Below are 12678 nucleotides of genomic sequence, written 5' to 3' on the forward strand. Positions count from 1 at the left end.
GCAATTACCTAAGGCTCTGTCCCATCCAACTTACAGGGCGCTTTTCTATGATAGGCCATGCTACTAAGACAGAGTCAAAGCAGCTCTATCTGATACATATAAACAAACACAGGGAGGCTGCCAAAATGAAGAGACAAAGAAATATGGCCCAAATGAAGGAACAAAACAAAACTCCAGAAAGAGAACTAAACAAAATGGAGATAAGCAATATATTAGATGCAGAGTTCAAGACACTGGTTGTTAGGATGCTCAAGGAACTCATAGTACTTCAACAGCATAAAAAAGACCCAGGAATAACTGAAGGTTACAATAAGTAAAATAAAGAAAACATTACAGGGAATCAAAAGTGGAGTGGATGAAACTGAGAATCAAATCAATGATTTGGAACATAAGGAAGAAAAAGACATCCAATTAGTACAGCAAGAAGAAAATCGAATCCACAAAATTAAGGAGAGTGGAAGGAGCCTCTGGGAAAACTTCAAACATACCAACATGCACATAATAGGGGTGCCAGAAGGAGAAGAGAAAGAGCAAGAAATTAAAAAATAGTAATAAAAGAAAACTTTCCTAATTTGGTGAAGTAAATAGACACACAAGTCTAGGAAGCACATAGAGTTCTAAACAAGATGTACCCAAAGGGGACCATTCGAAGACACATCATAATTAAAACGCCCAAGTTTACAGATAAAGAGAATCTTAATAGCTGCAAGAGAAAAACAGATAATTACCTACAAAGCAGTTCCCATAGGACTGTCAGCTGATTTCTCAAAAGAAATATTGCAGGCTAGAGGAGGGTATTGGCAAGAAGTATTCAAAGTAATATAAAGCAAGGACCTAAAACCTAGATTACTCTATCCAGCAAAGCTACCATTTAAAATGGAAGAGCAGATAAAAAGTGCTTCTCAGACAAAGTAAAGCTAAAAGAGTTTTTTTTTATTGTTTGCTTTATTTTTTATTTTTTCCAAAATAGCTGTCTTTATTATCATCACATATTTAATTCCTTATAGTCCAAGATAAAGTGGATATCTTTTTTTAATTTTTTAAAATTAATTAATTTATTTTTCCGAATACATTTGTCTCCACCTTCCCACCACCACTTTCCTCTGCTGCCCTCCTGCTCTCCCTCCCTCAATCCTTCCCCACTTTGGCTTTGTCCATGAGTCCTTGCTATATGTTCCTTGATTTGCCCCTTCCCTTCTTTTCCCTGCCCACTCCTCCTTCCTTCCCTCTTGTCTCTGTTGGTTTCTTTATTTTTTCAGTGTTGCTGGTCTTATTTTCCTTGCATCTTTGTTTTGTTGGTTAGGTTCCACTTATAGGTGAGATCATATGGTATTTGTCTTTTGCCCCCTGACTGACTTCACTTAGCATAATGCTCTCTAGTTCCATCTATGCTGTTGCAAAGTGTAGTAATTATTTTCTTCTTTCTGCTGCATAGCATTCCATTGTGTACATGCACCATAATTTTTTTGATCCAATCATCTACTGATGGGCATTTAGGTTGCTTCCAACACTTGACTACTGTAAATTGTGCTGCTATGAACATTGAGGTGCATAGGTTCTTTTGAATTGGCATTTTGGGATTCTTAGGATATAGTCCCAGCAGGGGAATCACTGGATCAAAAGGCAGTTCCATTTTCAGCTTTTTGAGGAAATTCCACACTGCTTTCCACAATGGCTGCACCAGTCTGCATTCCCACCAACAGTGGACTAGTGTTTCCGTTTCTCCACAGCCTCGCCAGCACCTCTTGTTTGTTGATCTGTTTATGATGGCCATTCTGACTGGTGTGAGGTGGTGCCTCATTGTGGTTTTGATCTGCATTTCTCTGATGGCTGGTGACGCCAAGATTCTTTTAAATGTCTCTGGGCCTCCTGTATCTCTTCCTTGGAAAAAGCGTCTGCCCAGGTCTTTTGCCCATTTTTTGATTGGATCGTTTGTCTTCTTGGAGTGGAGTCGAGTGAGTTCTTTATATATCTTGGAGATCAAACCTCTATCTGATGTATCATTAGCAAATATATTTTCCTATACAGTTGGCTCCCTTTTCATTTTGCTGATGTTTTCTTTAGCCATGAAGAAGCTTCTTATTTTGATGAGGTCCCACTTGTTTATTATTTTAAAGGAATTTTTTATGACCAAGCCATTATTATATGAAATGTTAAAGGGGCTAATTTAAGGAAAAGAAGAAGATTAAAAGTATGAACATTAAATTGGTAATAAATACATAAGTATCAACAATTGAATCTCAAAAACAAACTAAGCAAACAAGCAGAACAGAAACAGAATCATAGATATGGAGATCATTTGGAGGTTTATCAGTTGGAAAGAAGGGGGAAAATGGGGGGAAAGGTACAGGAATTAAGAAGTGTAAATTGGTAGGTACATAATAGACAGGGGATTGTTAAGAACAGTATAGGAAATGGAGTTACCAAAGAATTTATATGCATGACCCATGGACATGAACTAAGGGGAGGTGCTGTAGGGAATACAGGGTACCAGGTGGAGGGGACAAGGGGGAAAATTGGGACAACTGTAATAGCATAATCAATAAAATATTTTTAAAATCTTTTACAGGTGTTTTTAATGTGCAAGCTAAATTAGGAACTCCTGAACTGAAGTTAGATTGTTATCCACACAAACCCTGAATCTCCAGATGACAGCAAATTCTGAAAGGATAGAAAGAAAAGCCTTTGCTGAATGTGAGATAGTGAGCAGAGTCAGAGTAAGGGATGGGAAGAGCTAGGGACTGTGGCATAGCCAGAGGGCAAGAAGTTCAAAGAAGCAGGAGTTCTTTACTGGAGAGTGAAGGATTAACTCAGCGTCAGAGAGCAAACAGTGAAAGCTGTAAATCTCACCTCCCAACACTGACTCCCTTTAAACTGGTTTCACACAGCACAAAGCTGTTTGCTCACCTCCACTTCACCCTTGACATTTCCAAATTTCTACTTCCCTTTATTCTGTGGGGGAAAAATGGCTTCAGCGATGTTCTTATATTTTGAAGCTCTACTTTCCATTTTTCAGAGCTCATTGCCATCTTTTAGATATTGCATTCACTTTTAGATGAACATATCTCCTGGCGGGGAATAAAGCAAATCCTATGAGCTTGAATTCAGAAATTGTAAAATACAAATTATTTTCAATAAAGTTCAGTAGCCCACTTCTTATACCTGGTTTCTAAGATATTTATGTGAAAGAGGATTAGGATCGAGTCTTATTAGATAATGTAAATAAGATCATTTTCAGAAAAAATGGAATTCTATAGAATACAGTAGAGTATTTGTACTAGAGAAAGTTCCAAGTGACTGTCTCTAGTAGTAGTAGTAGTAGTAGTAGTAGTAGTAGTAATAGTAGTAGCTGTAATGAAGCATTTCAAGTGAATGATGAGCACCAGTTCTTGTTCATCTAGTATATTTTATTATCTTTTTAATTGTTCTCATTATAAAAGTAATACAAGCTCAATGTAAAAGTACTGAATAATTCAGATGTGTTTAGGGTAAAAGTAAATGTTGTCTTTCCATAGCACCACTCCCAACACCCCTTCCCTAGTGTGCATCTTTGTCCAGAACTTTACCTAGGCATTAGTAAAAATATATGTGTATATATACAGGGTGGGGCAAAAATAGGTTTACAGTTGTTCATATGGAAACTAATACAAGAATTAATAAATAATAATGTAAGAATAAACTCTGTGTTTCACATACTCATATCTATAAACCCACTTTTGCTTCACCCTGTATGTATTATGCACTTTTCTACAACTTTTCTTTCTGTTAGCAATATATGACAAATGTCTTTCTATACCAATACATATGGACCAGCCTCATTCTTTTTGGCATCTGATAGCATTTCATAGTATGGATGCATAATTTTTTAAATGTATGCCCCTTTTTTGGATGTTTGTTTCAAATTTCTTTGTTTTATAAAAGTAATTCTTCCATAAGCTTTCTTGTGCACGTATTTTTTGTGTGCATGTGTTCATATTTCTGTAGCATGTATTCCTAAAAGGGGAATTGATAGATCAAGGGATATGTATATTTAAAATGTTGATAAGTTATTCCCCATGTCCACCCTCAAAAAATTTACATATTGACAAATATCAAGTGTCTATTTCCCCCACTCTGTTAGGTGTGCGTATTATCAATCTTTTTCATTTTATAAGTTAGCTTATTCTTTTTGTTTGCATTTATTTGATTTTAAGTAAGGCTTTTTAAATTTCAGGTAAGGCTATTTATTGGCAACATCTCTTTCCCCTGAATTTCCTCTTCATATACATTAGCCTTGGAAGGGAGGATTGCCTCTTAATGATTTGTTGGAGTTCTTTATATACTGTAACTATGAACTCTTTGTCTATGGGGTCCCATACAAATAATGCTCATTTGTGATTACAAATTTTTATTAAAAAATCATAAGCGTGTAATTCTGTAAAATAACAATATCACACTCAAGCACGCCATGTGACATTTTAGGTGAAATGTTCAAATTAAAACTATAAATTATTACGCCCGTGTTATGACCCTAGCTACCACACTCAAGCAGGTGTTAGTTCTGCCAGACCCTGTATTATGTTTATTAAGTGTATTTTATCCAAATCCAATGTCTGCCTTTTAATTTTGTTTAGAATGACTTTTATAATACAGAAACAATTTTTTAAATTTTTATGTAGTCACATATTTCCATTTCTTCCTTTATGGCTTCTGGCTGTTATGTTCTATTTAAGAAATACTTTTCCACACTCAATGTTATTTTAAAGATAAGAATTCTATTTTCTTCAAACATGCTGTCATAGGTAGAGTTGCCCAAGGAGTGGAATCTGAGACAGAATTTCAAGTATTTATAGTAGGGAATGCTCTTGGGACCAACACCCATGGAAAATGGAGGTCAAGGAAGCAAAAATGGTCAGAAAAAGCTAAGCTGCCATGCTAGGCCAATGACAATGTCAGCCCCCTTCATGGCAAACCCTGGGACTAGAATGGCCCATCAAAATTTTCTTGAATTATTCTGAGATGGCCAGACATATATATTTCTGTCTTTCATCAGTTGTTGGATGTGGGCTGCCCTGGGAAGAGATGTGAACCTGGGTGAGGCAGCTCTTTGCAGTTGAGGTGATTACTAAAGGGGCTAGCATGTGAAAACTGCCTACTGACAACACTCAGCAGCTGGAACAGTAAGTCCTTCACTGAAAAGACATCTGTGCAATACTTCATAATGTTTACCACATATATGTATAGTTTATAGTGCTTAATCCATCTGAAACTTATTTTTGTATATGATATGGGGTAGACAGATGTTTTGTTTTTCCTATTTAAATTGATAGCCACTTCTTCAAACATTTGCTTGATAGTTCATTGTTTCTCATTAAACTTTTAAGTCATTTTTTAACTCAGTCAAAACACTCATTAATTTGAAATCTACTTGTTTGGTGTTTGTGATAATTCAGATACAATGTGGGAATTTTGTTAAGTTAGAGAAATAAATTGCCTTAGTTAGTTCATGCTGCTATAACAAAGTGCCATAGACTGGGTGGTTTTTAATAACAGAAACTTATTTCTTACAGTTCTGGAGGATGGAAGTCTGAAATCAGGGTGCTAGCATGGTTGGGTTCTGATGAGGGCTCTCTTCTAGGTTGCAGACTGGCCCCACCTTCTCCAAGTATCTTCATGTGGCAGAAAGAGAAAGGGCTAGCCCTCTTCCTCCACTTTTAAGGACACTAATCCCATCATAACCATTCCACCCTCATGATCTAAATAACTTCTAAAGGCTCCACCTCCTACTACCATTCTATTGGGAGTTAAGGTTTCAACATAAATGCTGTGGGGTGGAGGGTGAGTGGGGGAAGGGACACAAACATGCAGCCCATAGTAATAATTTAAAAAGAGAAGAATGTATGAAATCACAAAGTACAGAAAAGAATTATCTGTCATGCAAGGTTTTTTATCATTAAAATCATAAACCATTAAAACCAGAAGGGAACATAATACATATTTTCCAGTCTCCTCATTACCCAGATGAGAACACAAAAGTCTGAAGAATGGTAGGAATAGATTAAAACTCAGAACATAAGAGCCTTGATTTCCCAGACCAGTGCTAATTCCTCTATACTTGGTTGGTTACTTCTAATATATCATTATATAATATAGGCCTTTCAGCTTAATAAATTTATTAAAATATTTACTTGTTTATGTTCATTTATACTTTCTAATATACCCTCCAGTTGAAAAAATAAAATAGCACTTTTTAAAAATAACATTCTCTAATATAAACTCCTCACAAAGCTCAACCAGCCTTTCCTTTCATCCTCTAATTATTTGGAATCAGTGTAAAATTTTTTGTACTGGACCCTCTCTCATAGAAAATCTCAGAGTAATTAACAACTAGTAGAAGGCACACCAAAGGCACACAATACTATACTGGCTTATAATGATCATTGTGATTTTACTGATAAAAATCTGGGGTTTTTTTTTAGATTTATTTATATATTTTAAGAGAGGGGAAGGGAGGGAGGAAGAGGGAGAGAAACATCAATGTATGGTTTCCCTTTGAGTGCTGCCTACTGGGGACCTGGCCCATGACCCAAGCATGTGCCCTGACTGGGAATCCAATGAGTAACCCTTTGATTGGCAGGCCAGCACTCAATCCACTGAGCCAAACCAGTCAGGGCTAAAAATCTATTTTTATCTACTTACTTATATCCTATAATAAGGCCATGGTGGCACTGCCTGCTCGAGGCAGATAAGCAAGACCTAGTTTATATTTGATTTTAATAAATGCTGTCTGTGGGAAGCCTAGACAGAAATGTTGGAACCATATGATAATAATGTGGCAGGGTGAAAAACCGTGTGCATTTATATGGCACACCTGGTGTTTATGATACTTTTGCAACTTGTATAACTACAGAATCTGGCCACTTGCTGCTGTTCTTTAATTTTCAAATACCTAGGATCTTATGTAAGATCCTCTTGCAGTGTAGACATGTCCATTAGTAGGAGAAAAAAAGGCAATTAACATGTCATGAATTGTGCACAGAGAGACATCAGCCTCCCCACAAGGAATTTATTGTAAAATCGTTAGTAAAATTTAAAAACATGAGAACACATTTAGATCAACTTGTCCCAGCTCTTAAGAAGCAAAAAAGATTCACTCAAGAGTTGCTATGTCATCCATCCGCACTGACAATTTTCCCAATATTTAAATTTGCAATAAAGTTAATTTATGGGAGATATCTAAAATACTTATAGCATTAAAGGCTTGAAGTTATGCCACTTGTATTCTATTTGATCCAAGTGATGTAGGTTGCCATGGAAAAAAAACATATGATTTGGTGTAACTCAAGTTCGATTGAATTTTGTGATTTTTCTCTGAGCTTTAAGGGGTGTTCATGTGTTAACAAATACCAAATGTAAAATAATTCATCTAAATTTCCAGCTTTTCTAATGAGTAGATCTCATTAATTATATAACCCATCCAAAACTTGATTTAAAAAAAAATCACTTAACACACACACATAGTGCTATACTAAAATTCACTTAGTAACTCTCTAACTCTTCTGGAGTTCTCTGAACTAGAACTTGGAATATACTTAAGAATGGTGAATAAGATCTAATTTCTATAGCAAATCATGTTCCCTGAAGGTAGCCCCAATTTTGGCAAGACACATTTTTTTTCAGAAAACACATCCTATTTGTGTTTTTATGTTGATGAACCTGCAAGGCTTTGCCAGATGTCAAATTTATATAAGATTTTCATGTATTGGATAGATTTCAAAGAGGAGAGAATCCCTTAGATGAAAACCTCAAACTCTTAAATCAAAGGTAGAAAACACTCAGTGGGGTAACAGATCATAGATTCTTTCTCATTGATTACCAGCAATCTTCAACCAGACCTACTCCCACGCTTTTGGAGTTGGTTTGTGGGATAAGCCTGAAATGAGAAACAGAGAGCATGAAACAGGAAGAAAAGAGAACCAGTACAATGATGTTAGCTGGTGGGCCACCACTATAAATACTCAGTAATTGTAGGACCATCTAATTTAAATTTACCTAATGAAATGCAATCCACCTAAAAGGGAAAATCATTTAACCATCAGGTCGGTTTCCCATTGGCTAAAGGTTTCCCTGTAGGATATTAACTTCCCCCACCCTGCTTCCAAGTTGCTTCTATTTGAATGTCAAATGCCTTCTTAGAGTATCCCTTGGCAATAAATCAGAGAAACACTGGGTTCAAAAGCGAGAGTCATTTGTGGCTGGCCAAAGACAAGGCACTGCCAGGTAGCCCCTTTCATGGACACTGGTCAAATCCTACTCTGTTGCCCAGGTGTGATTGTGTAGGAGATGAAACCAGAAGATTTAAAGTGGTGCACAAGAAATGTTCAATATAACTTATGCAGGGCCTGCCATGAGAAATTATTAAAGTAGTTCATACAATAATGACAAACAGAAGAGCAGTTGGTCTTTTACAGCTGTTATTTTTTTATTTTTATTTATTTTCTTTATTTTTAAATGTTCTCATATGATTAGGATCATACAAAGCATTTTTTTGTCTTTTTTTAATTTGTTTTTGTTCAAATACATTTGTCTCTGCCTTCCCACCACCACTTTCCCCTGCATCCCTCCCCCATCTCCCTCCCTCAATCCTTCCCCACTTTGGCTTTGTCCATGAGTCCTTGATAAATTAACTCTCCCACCTAATTTAAACCTGAACTGTAAAAGTTTTTCCTCTTTCAATTAGTATTAACAAAATAATGCCACTGAGATTGGTTCCTATGATAAGCATCATGGAACTGATGAAAAATGAATTTGTTTATTAGTATTTTATCCTTATTACCAAGAAAATTCCACAATCATGTTGCTACATGTAATTTTGAATAAGCAGGTTCTCTTAATTATGAAATATAGAGTTATAAAATCTAATTTCAATAATTCCACTAATTCTCTGAGGTTTTTAATCACCTCTATGATTTTTTCAAGACCAAGGATGTCAGGTTTACCTTTCATGAAAGAAGACAATTTATTTATCAACAAAATTTTATTGTATCATAATTACTAACATGTCTATTTCCATTTCTGCCATTGATTTAAAATATTTTGAAATAGCTATAACTTAATTTTGTGGATATATTTCATAATATTCCTACTTAGTCTGTTTGCCAAAATTACCCAAGCATATCCCATGTGTATTGAGAATTCAGTGGAGGGTTGAGAGAGGGAGTGGAGGCATTTCATTTTGGAAGGCAGTATGATTAATATCTGCTGTTAATTGAACTCTTGAAATGTGCTAGTCACTGTGCTAAGTAAATGTTCATATATCATGTCGTTTAATACTCACCAACTAGGTGTTTTTATCCCCATTTCATAGATATGAAAAGTAAAGCTCAGAGAGGTTGAGTAATATGCTCATGGTCACATTGTTGTAACTGATTTAGCCAAGATTTATACAAGTGTCTTATTTCATCATTCAGGCTATTACTCAGCAGTTTACCGCCTTTATTTAGATGTCTGAATTGACTAGGGTAGAATCTATAATTCTCTGTATACTGAGTCTATTAGAAATTTGTTTTGTTAGTAAGTGTCTGTAGCCAAGTTTCTGGAAAAATCTATCAAGTGCCCACTCCTTTGCAGTTTACAGCCATGCACACCCTGTCTAATTTGGCTACCGGTAACTGTCCTTTCCCTCTCATCTACAATCAGATTACATTGCTTGACTTTCTCTCGGTACATTCCTAGAGCATTCCCAGAAGCCCTTTATTGCCAAGAAAAGTAATGCATAAAACACAATCATATCTCTATTCATCAATTTTTCAACTCCCTACAGATGTTAATTTTGAGAGTTTTTAATGAAGTTTCTAAATATTATATCCTCAATTTCACTAACAATTTGTAATTTTTGATATTGTTTGGGCCTTTCACAGGAGTAGTCCATGTGGCCTCCCTTTTCATTTTAAGTTCATATCACTGCCATCCATATTCTCAAATATTAAATTGAACAATATTCATTAAACTTAATAAAGTCTTCTATTTTTATTTTAACATATCTGTGTAGGTACATGGATACTTAAGGAAATTATTATTCTTTATTTTTCATCTAGTAAAAATCACCCAGGCTGGAGGCAATATTCTGGGTTCTTTATTTCTAGAACATGCGTGGTTCAGCTTGAAGGCAACCACATTATCTCTGCTCCAGTCTCAGCAAATGCTTCTCTAAAATTGGTAATGCTTGACTAAATTAGCCTGTACATCATAAACCAAGACTACTGAGAAATCATGAGCTTAATTAATTGACAAGTAGAACATGTGTTTCTCCACATCCTAGTTCCTGTTGGAGCAGTGTGTGTTCAAATGGGTCATCACACCAAGACAGGGGTCAAATATTTCATCTTGTTTTGCTTCAAGTTTCCAATAGACATATGATACCATTTAGCAGTTACAAGAATGATTAAATCACTATAAAACATATCTATAGCAACAGTTAGCTAACTATACATTAGAATGACAAAATACACTTAGAAAGTTTGCTTACCGAACTACTAAGCTTTTCTCTGGGGTAGGTTATGGTTCTTTTTGCTTTGGCAGGGTTGTCAATGTCATGCCCTTGATATGACAATGGACATACAATGTGGAGAGTTGAATTACCAACAGAGCAATTCCTGAGTTGTGGAGTAAGATTCTTTGTGACAGTTCCCAAGAGGAAATAAATGCTTTCTGAGATGCTTATATCACTGTCTCAAATCCTTATGTTGACCTTGGCCCATGAGAGGCTATGATCCCCCTATAAGTCAAAGCAGCCTAACTCTTGTAAAAATGAATTTCAAAATCTGAGTAATTAAACAGAATAAAGATTTAGTTCTCATTTGCCACATAATCCAATTAGGTGATGAGTGAGGAGCCTTCTACAAAGGTATTCAGGACCCCAGACTCCTCCCATGGTGTGGTCTGCCATCCCCCTAGTGCCTCACAGTCCTTCACTGTATCTTCTGATTCTGTCTGGATGATGAGGGAAGAGAGAGAACATGGAAAATTTCACTTGTTTCTAACGACCTTAGCAAAGCCATGACAGGCATAGCCTCCACTCATACTCCGTTGGAAAGAACTAATCACATGGCCCCATCTAGATGCTAGAGGACTAGGAAATGTAATATGCCCCAAAAAGGGAAGGAAATGAGTTGTATCTGAAACATCTATAACAATAAACACATTCCAAGACAATGTACCTTCAGAATACCTTGTGTGTTGACTTTGCAACACATGAAATGCCATTATTTTATTGATTAACTTGAAGTTTATCTGTTGTTTTGTTTTGTTTGTCTGTCTTTCCAACAAGAATGTACTAAGGATAATGACTACATCTGTTTTCCACTGTTTTATTCCCAGCACTGGTCATGGTATTTCATAGGCAGAGTTGTTAAATTAATGAACGCCAATGCTATGGTGAACACACACACACACATAAGCAAAGGGAGACCTCTCCCCCAAAAAACATAATTATCTTATGTAGGTGGGTACTTTGTAGTATAGGCTTCCCCTGCTAGGCAAGTGATCTAGGAACCCATCTGTATCAGTTTACTAGGTGGCCTTGTTGTGAGAGGCTGTGTTTGGCTTCAGTGAATTTTTTTTAAGACTCTTTCAATGTGTTTGGGTGATTTATGAGCATGTCTGCCCATACCATGCTGAGTATGCAGCACTTTTTGATCAAAAATGGCATGACCCCCATGTCTCACCCTCCCTATTCATGGGATCTCACTCAGAGCGACTTTGTTTTTGTGTTTGTTTGTTGCCATTTTGGAAGAGGTGAAACAAAAAAAAAAATGGCAGAAGCACTAGAAGGCATCAAAATTGACAAAATTGTTTTGAAGAGTTTAAAAAACATCTTGATAGATGTATTGCATCAACTGGAAAGTACTTTGAAGGTGACTGAAGTTTAAACATGAAGGAGTAAATAAATACATTTATTATATAAATAAATTTCATTTTGAGGGGTCCCCCTTGTACATATATGAGGAAACAACTGTAATAGTTCTTTAATTCTAAGATGTATTCTCTAATGAATAACAGATTTTCAGTGGGGTGGGGAATCACTTTGATAATAAATATACATATTGATGATAAGATACATCCACAGTTCAGAAATATTAATCTGAAAAATCTATAAAAATCAATGATAATTCTGCCTGATGGACTCTGCAAGGTTTCATAGGAGACATGTCATTTGAGATAATGGATAGATGGCATTGTCAGGTTTAAAAAAGTTGGAAAAAGCCATTTTTAGCATGGAGAAGAGCATGCAGGAAGGCAGTGCAGCTTCCTCCTTTGGGAACAGTAAGTAATTTGGTACAGTTAAAGTGAAGAATGTTTGAGGGGAGTAACTAGAGATGAGTCTGGAAAAGCAGGCTCCAGCAATGGGTCATCATGACAACTTCTAAGCAAAGAACTGACATTGTAAGATATGGGTTTTACACATTTGTGTTTTCATTGTTGCAGCAGAATGAAGGGCATAAATAAGGAGGTCTAGACTGGAATGAAGGAAACTAGTTATGAGGTTGTTGGAGGTGTGGTAGGTGAGTGGAAGGGATAGTGTTTCTTATATGTAGCTCAACAAAATACAATATGCAAACACAATATAATGTCTTTTATACAAGGGTAATTATAAATTTGAGGAGTAGAAAAATCATTTGCTGTATAGGATTATTTATT

The sequence above is a fragment of the Pteronotus mesoamericanus genome, unplaced genomic scaffold (assembly GCF_021234165.1).
Source record: "Pteronotus mesoamericanus isolate MK-2021 breed Mesoamerican mustached bat unplaced genomic scaffold, CSHL_Meso_final scaffold_12, whole genome shotgun sequence".
In the NCBI taxonomy this organism is placed as follows: Eukaryota; Metazoa; Chordata; class Mammalia; order Chiroptera; family Mormoopidae; genus Pteronotus; species Pteronotus mesoamericanus.